Below are 13,017 nucleotides of genomic sequence, written 5' to 3' on the forward strand. Positions count from 1 at the left end.
TTTGGGAAAGTTTTTACTCTCTGTGGGAAGAAGGAGGATAATCCTATCTTACCACCGTGGCCCTCCCCCTGCTTCCTTCTTATGGGCATGGTTGTGTGGGGTCATGATGTCTGGAACAGTGGCAGCCATCTTGTGATCATGAGGCACCAAGCCCAAGAATAAAAACCAACATTCTGAAGATGGTGAAGCAAAAAGGTGGAATGAGCTTGAGGTCCTCAGCTGTTGAATCAGCCCTGAGACAAACCCCTCCACATTTTTCATTAAGTCAATAAATATTGTAACAGTTAAAGCTTTATAAATGAGTATTATCTTTTTTGTTGTTGTCACTGTAAGAGCAACCATTTAGATCAATTGATCACTCACTTGCTCATGAATTCACTCACGCATGTACCCACCTTCTTGCTGTATTGATTTAGGATAGAGGTTCAGATTCTGTAACAGAGACCCCATATAATAGTGGCTAAATTAAATAGAAATTTATTTCTCTCTCACATAACAGTCTGAGTATAAGTAGTCAACGGTTGGAATGGCAGTTCCAAGATGTCAGGTACCCAGGATCTTTCTGGCTTATTGTTTCACCTCGCCTGGAATGTTCTCTTGTTCACATGCTCAAGACATCTCTGCCACGTCACATTTCAGCTGGAGGAAAGGGGGAAAGGCAAGAGAGGGCTTTGTTCTCCCTTTTAAAGCTATGATCTGGAAATAACATATGCCATACCTTTGTTCACATCTCATTGGCCAGAACTTGGTTACATGGCCACTCCTAGCTACAAAGGAGGCTGGAAAACGCATGCTTTATTCTGGGTTGCTGTGTCTGGCTATACATTATAATTTTTTTACTGTAAAAGAAAGTGAGAACATACATGGGGTGAAATTGGCAGTCTTGTTGATTTTTTTTTGCACACTCACTTATTAATTCATTCATGCCTTCATTCATCAAACATGTATAAATACATACTATGCAGAAAGCCCTGTGCCAGGTGCCAAGGGCCCGGGTTTCAGGCTGCTCGTGGTCTAAGGGGAGAACAAGGCAAGTCTAGACATTCAAATCTGGCACAGCTTTGTGAGCAACTGCTCTGCCCAGACATGCATCCAAACTGAAGAGCAAAGGACATTACATTTGGTGGCCCCTGAGATGACTCACCCTCCCCCGGTGTCCCCTACCTCTTCTGAGCCCAAGGACAGGGGAAGAAGGGAGGAAGGTGACAACTGTGTGGATGAGAGCATGTCCCTCAAAACAAATCTTTGCTTAGAAAAGTCCTTCTTAGGTTCTAATGAGAATCCTGCCTGCTGAGATGTAAGCTCTCTTTCTGTCCTTTTGTGTGACAGGCATTGGTGCTGGCATCTCCCCTGGACCCCCTTCTGAGGCCTCTGAAGAAAGGCTGTCAGTCTCCCACCCTCACGGCAGCAAGGTGGCTCACTTCCTTTGGGAAGCAGAGAATTTGTGTGAGTGGTTCTGACTCCATGCCTGGCACACAGTGAATGATAAATGGATGAATGAAGAACCAAGGAGTGTGTGGTAAATTGTATTATCCAAAATTGGCCGCAGCAATATGTCTGGTTTTGCGCGTATATTAGCTCTTCTAGGACCTGGTCACTCCTCATCGAAAGGTGGATTTCTTTCTCTCTTCTTGAAATTGGGCAGATGTGTGACTGCCTCTGCCAACAGGATACGCTACAGCTCTGCCTGGAACCCCGCTCCCCACCCCCTACCTCTCTCTCTTTCTCTCTCTCCTCACCGACATTCAGGATCAGCCCCCAGACACACCAGTGAGTGAGCTTCAGACCATAGCAGCGCCCTCCTTGGATCCACCCCAGTTGATGCTGGTGGACTAGAGAGGATGGCTCCCCCACAAATCCTGCTCAAATTAAAGATTTGTGAGCAAAAGAAATGTTATTGTCTTAAGCCACTAAGTTCTGGAGTGGTTTGTCGTTACTATTTAGCAATAGATAACCAGAATGACATGGTACATCTTAAATGGCTGCGAATTCTTTGCAACTCCCATCAGGAGATGGGGTCTGTTTCCCCTGCCCTTGAATCCGGGCAGGCTTTGACCAGCAGAATATAGCAGACGTAAGTTGTGCAACAGCCTAGCCTAGCCTCGCCTCAAAGACCTTGCAACTTCCAGTCTCTCTGTCTTGCTGCCCTGAGACTGGGAAGGGATGAGCTACCCTGCAGATGCTGGAGATACCAGGTCCAGACAACAGCCCCATGGACCTCCAGACATGAGTGGGCCCATCTGAAACCATCCTGCCCCAGGGAAGCCGCTGGCTGCAGCCCCGTGAGGGATCTCAGGCAAGAACCCAGCCCAAATTGCTCACCCCCAGGCGTGGGAGTAAATTTTTTTTAAGTGATTGAGTTTGTAAATAGCTGATAACATCAGCTTCCTACTTCTGAACCAACATATGAACTCAGAGGTACTTTGAGTGCCCTGTGCTGTGTCAGCTGTGGGGACAAAGAGAAGCCGAGATTCTTGGCTCCAGGAGCCCACTGAGTAGTTGAATCAGGGAAGATCAAGTCTCACCCTGGAGTAGATTGCTAGGTGACAACTCAAATCTGTCTTCCTCCATTGTGGCAAAGGGATGGTGGCGCAGCAACACGTGGCTGCCCAGCTACACCTTGTCTCTCGGTCTCCTTTGCATCGAGGTGTACCAACTGACTCAGTTGTCTCCAATGGGGTGTGGGAGGACGTGAGGGAGGCCATTCCAGGCCAGAGCCTGTAGGACAGCGGGGCTGTCTTTCCCCCCACATTACTTTTGGGCAGACAATTGCTCACTGCCTAGAACTCAGATGACATGGAGAAACTTACAAGCCTTAATTACTCTTTGCATTCTGTTGTAGGAATCGAGTTTTACCCTATTTCATGCAGCAGCCTCTCCTGGAAGGCAGTGTCCCAGGTCTTGGCTCCAGACTGGAAGTTTAGGACTGGGGCTGGGGGTTGGGAGGAGGTAGGTGGTGGCTCTTCCTGCTAGAATGTGAGCTCCAAAAGAGCAGACACTTTTGTTTCTGTCACAGCTATGTCTCCAATCGGTTGTTGGAAACAGCATGACAGATAGTAGATACTTAATAAGTATTTGTTGAATGGATGAGTGATCCAGGGAATAAGTAGTATTTCCTTGTAATTCTGGGAGCTCCCTGAGGGCAGGGCTGAGTCTCCACCTCAGATTGGGGCTCCCCGAGGGCAAGGCTATCTCCCCTCAGACTGGGGCTCCCTGAGGACAAAGTTTGCTGCTCCCGGTACTGTCTCAGGCCCAGAGCAGTGTCGCTGGGCAGCTGAGACCAATGCAGGGCAAGACTCTTGGGTATCCCTCCCCTGCCTCCCAGGCCCTTTTAACCTGGGTAGTGACTGTAGCAGGGGCTGCTGAGGGCATCCAGTGATGGCAGAGGGTGGTTAAGTACCCTTGGAATGAAGCTTAGCCTCATTACAACTTGTTTGAGAGAAGAACCAATTAGGAAGGTCATTTTCCCTGAGCAGTCTGAAGAATGGAGTAAAATGACACCCAATCAGACAGGAAGCCGGCCACTACTCCACCTCCACTGGCTCCATGGAGGCCCCTGCCAGCCCGCTTGCCTCCTCGGAGTCCCCCCAGATATCTGGATGTGGGCAGTTGGGCCCCACCTGAGGCTTCGGGGATACAGAGGCGTCATGATCAGCCCCTACCCCCGTGGGCCCCCCACTAACCTAACACCCAGCTTCTAAGAGCCCCACGCTTCTGGCATTGGTAAGTTCTTGATCACAATTGCCCTCTTTGAGGCTGCAGTGTCTTTCCACTACATCCTTTGTGGGGAAGGAAAACAGGAAGCACCCTTCGGGAGAGGCGCAGAGTTGCCCTCACCTCCCCTTCTCCACCCAGGAAGTCCTGGGCCTTCTGTCACTGGCAGGCAGGTGGAGGAAAGATGGTTTCCTGGGAGTTCTGCATTGATCAGGACTTGATGGAGAGCAAGTGACAGAAACCCTGCTTAAGTGATTGCACTAAGACAAAATAAACCGGGGGTGGGGGCCTTCCGGGACGGATTTGGAATCTGTCAGTCAGAGGGAGAGAGGGACTAGCAGGCAGGAGAGGCTTCGAGGCAACTGAACCCAGGACTCCAACGCTGCCATGTCTTTCTGTCATTTCCCCTCTGGTCTCCTCTCTGCCTGTTAACTGGAGTCTCTCAGACCCTCTTCCTGCCAATGGCAGGCACGATGGCTCTCCCTCTCCCAGCTCCAGACTGAAGAATCCTAGGGAAGCATTCTCGGCCCAGCTGTGAGCTTGGACTCACTCCTCAGTAGATGGTTTATGGCCAAGGGTGGGGAGTAGGATAAACACTCTCTCCTAGGGTCACAGAGCTGGACAGAGTTCCCCAGAAAAGGGGATGCCAATTCCAGAAAGGGCTGGGAAGACCATGTAATAGTTTTCAAATATGGGGACACAGCTGTCTCCTTCCTTCACTATGTGTCTGGCATCTTGCCAAATAGTTGGTCTATCTCATTTCCTTTACTTCTTGAAACTAGCACAAGAGAGGTTCTATTATTATCATCTGTGATATGCAGACAAGGAAACCAAGGCTCAGAGAAGTTAAATAAACTGCCCCAGGTTGCACAGCTGTTAAGTGAGAGAGCCAGGATTTGAACCCAAAACTTTTGGTGGCACCAGTTGGGGAGGGAGGAAGATATAATCCGTATGATGAGGTAAAACTTGGACATGTGAAATGGAACTCCTCATACATGACGATCTGTGCCAAGTGCCCAAAGCAGAGTTCACACAGAGCTGAAGGAAGCCAGATCCAGGGGGCAGAATTGAGCAGGCTCCAGCAATCTGGGTAGGCTTCCTAGAGGAGGTGGCATTTGTGCGCATAGCAGGATGGTTGGGCTGCTCCAGAGCGAGCATGCAGGCAAAGAGATGCAGGTACTGGCAGTTGGAAGTTGGGCTGGCTCATTGCAGCAAGGAAGGGTGAGGGGACATGGGTGGGCTCAACAGCATCTAATTCAGTGGCCAAGTCAGAGAGCTGTGTGGTCCAGGTCAAAAAGGCTGCAGAGACCCTGTGAGCAGGGCTGACACTAGGACATTGTGGATTTTTAAACAGAGTTGCTGACAGGAAGGAAACAACATTTCTGGAAGAAGGGGGTCTCAAATACTTATTGAGTACAGCAACCCACAGCCGGGGCTAAGGGGAGGCATAAAACAAGGGGTGTTGGGGTCTCTTCCCACCCTGCACCCCATCCCAAGGCAGCGTGGGTCTTAGACTTGGGAGCCAGCTCTCTATCTAGCTGAGCCACCCTGGTGGAGCAGCACCCAGCACAGTGCCAGGCACACAGTAGGTGCTCAATAAAGAGGAGTTGCTATTACCCATCGTAGGTGGGTGACAACACTGCCAGGACTCCTCTGACTCCTGGGATGTTGGATGGAGGGAGGCTGTGAGAGTGCACCTGCTGTGTGCCACGCATTACCACAGAAGGTGCGTCCTCAGAGCAGAGATTTGGTCCGTGTGAATCACTGCTCCATCCCCACAGCCCAGAACAGTGCCCTGCGCATAGTAGGGCTCACTAACTGAACACATCATGCATATAAACACTCCCAGCTCCTCAGAGCCTCATGCTCTTGGCATTGGGAAGTTCCTCTTGATCACCGATTGTCCTATCGGGGGCTGCAGTTTCTCATATCCAGTGAATCTGCAGGGGAAGCCTCACAGTTTCCATTTCACAGTGGGGAAAACTGAGGCTCAGCGAACTAAAGGGACTTATCCAAGGTCATACAGGTAGAAAGTGAAGGAATCAGGTTTTGCTGATTTCCCAAAGCCATTTTCTCAACCAGCAACCCCTGCTCCACTCCACAGATGGGTGGTAGCCAGGCAAAGGAGGAGGGTGGGGTTCTGCCACCCCCATCTGACTCACTGGTGAGAGGTCTGTTTCCCTCTCCCTCCATCTTTGTCTAGCCCTGCTCAGGGTTTGAGCCCTTCAGACACAGGTGGGTGGATGGGGGAGGCAGAGGGCAGAGGGGACCTGCTGAGGTCTCAATGGTCTGGGCCCACGCTGGGTACCATGCTTTTTGGGGAGTCTGAGGGAAGTGGCCTCAGCAGCAGGGGCAGCCTGCTAATTAGGACACGGTCTCTATGACTCACTATTCCGAGATGTCATTTTCTAGGGGGATGGGGGTGGGGATGGAAAGGCACACACAGAGTTGTTTTTAATTACATTTGGTTTGCTAATTTCTGATAGAAAATAAATATTTACCGGGAGCCATATTTCTTCATTTCACGCCAGCTGACTCCCGAGTTTATCTGGAGCCCAAATAGGCACCTCCTGCTCACCTCCCAGCTCCCCCACCCTGTCCCCCCCAGGTGCCCACCCTCCACATTGGAGTCACACACCCGAGCCTGGAAGAGGGGGTGGGAAGGGAGAGAGGTGGAAGGAGATGGAGAGCAGAGAGGAGCGAGGCCTGGTTTCTGTGGGCGGCAGGTCCACGTTCAGGTGCGGACAGAGAGGAAAAGGGCCTGAGGACAGGAAGAAGCAGTTCCCTCCTGGTGCTCACGCCGCAGAGCGGCTGGAGGCTGGAGCACGGGCGGGAGTCTGGGTTCCACATCCTGACATGTGGTGATTCTGGCCCCCTGAAGGGTCCCTCTGAGAACAATCTTCTGAGGTGTTTTCGGGTGGTGGGGATGGCAGGGCGCTTTCAATAGTCATTCTGTTCACTTCTTGGCTTCCAGATGGGCCCATGGAAGGGAGTGGGAGAGAGGAAGGGGAGAAGAGGAAGGGGAGAGGGCAAAAGGTATAGGAAAGAGAGGAAGGATGGAGAATTAATTCGCTTAGGGTGGGGGGTGGAGATAGGTGGCCTCCAGAAAGTAAGGACATCTGCCCTTCTCTCTTCTGAGGGTCTAAGTCTTGGGATTTACAGGGGACACATAAAGATGGGCTGTCCCCCTGATGCTGGAGAGGGGAGAGGAAACTAGAGGCCCCTTAGTTGAGGGCTGAGGCAGAGTGAAGAGTTGGAGCAGGGCAGTTTCTCAGCCTCAGACTATTAATGATTTGGGGTGTGGGGGGCCGTCCTGTGCATTATATCCGTGTTCTCTACACACTAGATGCCAGTAGAATCTTCCCTCTGTCCCCCCGCAGTTGTGACAACCAAAAATGTCAAATGCAGAGAGAGAGAGAGAAATGTGTGCACACACGTGCACAAAATTGCCTCATTGAGAAGCACTGTCTAGAATAATTTGGGGGAGCAGAGGGGAGGGAGGAGCATCAGGCTAGGGAGGAGTTTGTGGGTACTTTGGACTGAGAGGTGATGGGGCCCCCTAAGGAATGGGGAAGAGATAAGGAGATTTGGAGGCTGGAGAATAGAGAGGCTTCTGCCCCCAGCCTGGTTTCTAAATCCATGTTAAGCCGTGATTGGTTTTTTTTTCCAATTACATTTCAATTTAGCTCAATTACTTTTCCATTATTGTTCAAGCGACTCGGTTTTAATTGAAGCTACTGGTTCTTATCTCTCTCATTCCCTCATATAGAATTGGGGAGAGAGGAGGAGGGCTGGGGTTAGGGGAAGCCCAGATTAGTGGAGTTCTGGGGGCAGTGAGCATTTTCAGCAGAAGGACCAAGGCTTTGAGGGGTGGGGTACACCCAGGAGCTCTCTGGGGTACCCCAGACTGGCCAAACAAATTGGTAGGGGGACAAGGAGAGCTACAATGAAGGAAAGCTATAATAATGACACTTACCAAGTCCTGGACATCATTGTAACTAAGATCAATAAGGTATGTACTATTATCATACCTGTTTTACAGATGGGAAAACTAAGGCACAGACAAGTTAAGGAACTTGCCCCGAGTCATACACCTGATTAGTAGCAGAGCTGGGAGGCAATCCAGCCCTCTGGCTATTGAACTTGGGTACTAAACATCAGGTTATACCCTCTCTTTTACAATTATACCCACTGGCCCCCTCCCAGCACCATTTCCTTGAGACTCCCTCCTTCCAAGCTCTGAGGCTCTGACTCAGTTCCTTCTAGGGTGTTTGACGTTCCAACTGTTTCTAATTCCTCCCCAGCCTTCAGGGCCTGGCCTTCCCTACCTCTTCCAAGAAGTCTTCCCTGATTGCCCCTGCCCTCATGTACTCTCCCATAGCCCCGAGCTGCCCATCTACACACACATGTTACTAGCTGCTATAGACCTAGGGGTGGAAGCAGGGAATGGGTTGGGGTGGAGGGTGGGTTGGACAAGGCAATGATTTGGAGTTGAACAGATCTGAGTTAAGTGAATTAAGTCACCTACCAGCTGTGTGATTTAGGCAAGTCACTGAAGCTCAATGAGCCACCGTTTCCTTGTCTGTAAACAGGGTATTAATAACACTGACCTCTTGGGGTGGGTGTTCTGAGGTTTAAACCAACGGAGATGAAGTGTGTAACACACCAGGAAGGGGAACGAGGCTTAAGCAGGATAAGGGGTTTCTCAGCACCCCTTGTGTTGACCCTGAGGCACAGACAGAGTAGGACTCAATCTTCCCCTTCACAGAGATGTGTCCAAGTGCTGCCGGGAGGGTAGCAGAGCCTGGGACTGGGATTCCCCTCTTAACCCCAAATGTCAACCCTGTGCCAGAGGAGACGAGGGATGAGTATGAACAGCTATGAATGTTCTGAGCTCATGCAGTGAAGAGCTTGGGCTCTTACTCATCTGCTACCTTCCTTGTTCTCCCTGGGAGCCCAGTGGATCCACAGAGGGGCTGTCCTTGTGACTCTGAGGTGAGTGAGTGACAGAGGTGAGAGTAGGCAGGCCCCCGCCATGCAGTTGTGGTGTGTGTGTGTGTGTGTGTGTGTGTGTGTGTGTGTGTGTGTGTGCTTTTCTCAGTTAAGAGAGATGCCTTCCATCAAAAGGAATAGAATATTAGACCCAAAGTGGCTTTCAGTTGTTTTCCTCAAATAGCATAAAGTCTGGGAGGGGCTGGACGTAGGGTTGGCCCATGACCCGAGCTCGTCACAGATCCCTCTGCTCTGCCACCTTCAGCGTGTTCACAGAAGCCACCTCATTCATGGGCGCAAGAGGGCTTTCAGAGAACTACACTGCAGCTGCTCAAGACAGCATCTGGAGCTGCAAGGAAGGAGACAAAAGAAGGAAGCCCTCCTCATGCCCATCTCCTTTCCTCAGGGAGAAAAGTCCTTCTCAGAAACCGTCCAGCAGGTTGTCCTACGTCTCACTGGCCAGAACTGAGTCACACCATCACCCCTCACTGCAAAGGAGTTTAGGAAAGCGTCTCTGGCACCCTTACTCCAGGGTGTATCCCGTGGGGCCCCAGCGTGATGTAGGGAGGGTCTCCTGGAACGCTTCCCCCACCTCGGCCTTGGTGGACCTTGACCTTCGTGCCCCTCATCTGGAGTGTCCCCTGAACCACGTGAGTGGTGTCTGCAAATGACCTCAGGATAAGCCGCTTTGGTACTTCCCTCTCTGGTGATAAGCTTTCATCCCCAAATTAGCCTGGTATTGGTATTCCCTGCTGCCTTTTCATCCTTTTTGAAGCTTTTAATTTTATTTATTACAATTGCATTTTGTCCAGTTCTTTTGTAGTTTTTATAAGGAGGATTGATCTGAAAGGCTTAGCGTGTCATTACCTGGAAACAGGAATGGCAATGTCTGGCAAAGAGGAATGGGGTGTCACCCTTGGGTTAGTCCAGTGACTCAACCCCCGAGGCTGGGCACACTGCTAAACCCCAACACAATTGGGGGTCTCTGAGAGAAGGAGGAGGGGAAATGGCTGCCACGTGACCACCAGCAGCCAGCATCACAGTGATAATTATTGCTGAAACTACTGGGACAGGGCCCAGGGGACGATGGAGGAGGCTTGCCTGAGAGGTGTGCCTGTTTGCTTCTATTTTGGAATTTATTGACATCCTCTTCCAACAAGCATTTTATTTTTTATTTTGAGACAATCACAAGCTCACAGAAGAGTTGGAAGTTACAGTACAAAGATCTATTTATTTTCTGAATAGTTTGAGAATAAGTTGCAGACCTAATGTCCTATCGCCTCCAAATGTGAGTATTTCCTATAGCTGAGCATTCTTCTGCATGACCATAACCACCAATATCAGGATATTAAAACTGACTACCTTCTGATCCTCAGATCCTATGCAAGTTTTGACAACTGTCCCGATAATGTCTTTTATAGCCAAAAGATTCCGTCCAAAACCACTCGATGCATTTAGTTGTCATGTCTCTGTCATGTGACACTTCCTTCACTCCAAGACAGTTCTTTGATTTTGTTTTCCTTGACTTTTATAACATCAATGTGTTTAAAAATTACACACCAGTGATTTTGTACAATGTTTCTCAATTTCAATTTGTCTGGCAAGAACATCAAAGAAGTGATGCTGTGTTAGTGCGACATCCTATCACATTTCAACATGTACCATTTCTGATGATGTTCATTTCCAACAAACATTTTTGAATATATGTATATAAAGACTTCTCAGTGTCGCACAGCTGCTGTCCAAACCTGCACACATAAAACAAACTGAGGCCATCGCAGCCCTGTGCTAAGTAGCATGTTTGGGGTAATTCCATGGTTTAGTCATTCAGGGGGAGAGAGCAACCAAGGAGGGCTTCAAGGAAGAGACTGAGTATGGCCTCTAAGAAGGGAGAAGATTTGGTAGGGACTGAAGGGCAGCATTCCAAGGTAGAAGTGAGAGTATTTGCAAAGGCTCAGAGCTGAAAAGAGTAAGACATGGGTGACAGAGACAATGATATGTATTCAACAAAGCTGCGTCGTTTCTCTCTTGGATACACAGAAAGACGACATTTCCCAGATTCTCTTGCAGTTCAGTTGGGCCATGTTAACTGAGCTTTGGACAACAGAATATGGATGAAAGTAATGAACACTGCTTCTAGGCTTCCCAGAAATCCTTCTGTATGATCCTCCACACTCTCTCCTCCCTTGCACGATAATCAGGGGCCCAGTGTCAGACCCTGGAGACAAGCAGGGAACAGGCTCTGGTCCCTTTGAAGAAGTCCCCCAGCCATAGAGACGGACAAGTAAACAGGCAATTAAATTATGACAGAGTGGGAAGCCCTGTCCCACAGGCTCAGCCAGGTTTATTAGTTCGTCTTCTTCCTCCTGGGAAGAGTGGTAGGAGCTCTCCAAGGTTCTGACTTGGGTTTGCCACTACTACTGTGTGGGCCCTGCCAGACATCAACCAGGAAGATAGAGTCATCCGCAGGGGATAGTTCCTCCCTTCTGTCTCAAGGTGAGGGCATCTTTCCTTCTGAATACACAAGAGGGTTTGGAAGGAGGTGAGTGAGGAAAGGGAGAGGACTGGATATTTGCATCAGTGCATGTTTATTGTAGCTTGTGTCTTGGGGTAGTTGTTGGATAAGTTTATATGCAACATGGTCCTTAGAAGTACACTGACAAGATGGCTGCCACTGTGATGGGGTTCCCTAATGGTGCAATTGCAGACATCAGTAAAAGGAGTTGGACTTTTCTTATTTTATAAGAATTTGGGTTTCGGTCCTGAAGAGATGAAGTAAGCATACCCCTTACCTTGTCTCTTCCACTACATAAAACTATAAATCCTGAATTCATGGAGCAGGTATCAGAGGATTCTGAAAAATAAATGGCAGCAGGTAGATGGAGGAAAAATTAGAAGTTTCACCTCTCTGGCACCATTGAACTCAAAGGCAGCCTGAAGCTCAGAAGTCACACAGTGATGGCAGTTTAGTCAGCAGGCCAGGTGCCTAAATATCTAAGAGAGGGAAACTCTTATCTCTCACCAGAGTAGCTGTGATCCCAATAGCAGGGCGAATACCCATTACTGTTTTATTTCTCTTTATCCTCTCACTACTTGGTACTGGACACAGAGGCAGTAGTGGGAAGAATGCAGCAGAGTGGGGAAACGAAAACCCCAGATTTCTGGCTGGAGGTCTGGGAAAGGAGCCTCCAGGGATCTGGGAAGTGCCAGGTGGATCCTGGAGAAGAGGGAACTCAAGAGAGTAATCCCATAAAGTTGTGTATGAATTCCAGGCCTCACTTCTGAACTGTGTGTGCCTGGATCTGATTCTAAACAGCTTATCCAGGCTTTAAGAACTGAGCCACAGTTTAGGAGCAACACTCAAATCCCATACTGGCCACTGAGTGGCACACACATGGGACTGTCCCTTAAAGCATTGCAAACACTTTGAAAATTAAACTGACATTGAAACCACAGCTCACAGAAGGCAGGTCAAAACTTGCAGCCTAAACCTAACTTGGTTGATTACCTGCCAACAACAAAACCCCACACACTTCTTAGGATTTAAACAAGATCCAAACTATCTAGGATAAAATCCAAATTTTTTTGGCACGTGAAGAATAAGGAAAATGTTAACTTACAAGAGAAAAGAAAAGCAATGGGTGCCAACCCCACGATGACACAAATATTAGATTATTGAAGACTTTAAAGCAGCTATTACAAATATGCTCCAAGAAGCTAGGGTGAACACTCTCGAAATAAATGGAAAGGTAGAAAGTCTCAGAAAATAAATAGAAGATACGAAGAAGAAGAACCAAACAGAAATTTTAGAACTGAAAAATACAGTAATTATATTAAAAATTTACTGGATAAGCTCAAAGCAGAGTGAAGATGACAGAGGAAAGAGTGAAGGAACTTGGGTGATCCATAGTTATTCAATTTGAACAACAGACAAAAAGAAGATTTAGAAAAATGAACAGAAATTCAGGAATCTGTGGAACAATACCAAAAGTTGAACATTTGTGTTAACAATTTAAAAAAAATGAAATTCAAAGTATATTTTCTGACCCTACCAAATTAAACTAGAAATCAATAACTGAAAGACAATTGGAAAATCTCTAAACACTTGGAAATTAAATAACACACGTCTAAGTAATTCATGGATCAAAGAGGAAATCTTAAAGAGAAAATATTTTAAACTGAATGAAAGTTCTCAAATCAACAATCTAAGCTTTTTCCTTAAGAACCTAGAAAAAAAAGGTGAAATAAACTCAAAGTAAGTAGAAGGGCTAAATGAAGATCAAAGCAGAAACGAATGAAATGAAACCAGGA

At 48.3% G+C, this 13,017-nt stretch overlaps 1 pseudogene across 1 annotated transcript in view; it reads right to left on the minus strand.

Moving 5' to 3' along the window:
* Window positions 1–3,524: 3,524 nt before the first annotated feature.
* Window positions 3,525–13,017, minus strand: part of LOC308494574 (large ribosomal subunit protein uL10-like) — a 36,830-nt pseudogene continuing 27,337 nt past the window's right edge. Inside the window, exon 3 of the transcript in view lies at window positions 3,525–3,626. The product of the transcript in view is annotated as a large ribosomal subunit protein uL10-like (transcript). The remainder of the gene's footprint in view (window positions 3,627–13,017) is intronic.

The sequence above is a fragment of the Rhinolophus hipposideros genome (genome assembly GCF_964194185.1).
Source record: "Rhinolophus hipposideros genome assembly, chromosome: 3".
In the NCBI taxonomy this organism is placed as follows: Eukaryota; Metazoa; Chordata; class Mammalia; order Chiroptera; family Rhinolophidae; genus Rhinolophus; species Rhinolophus hipposideros.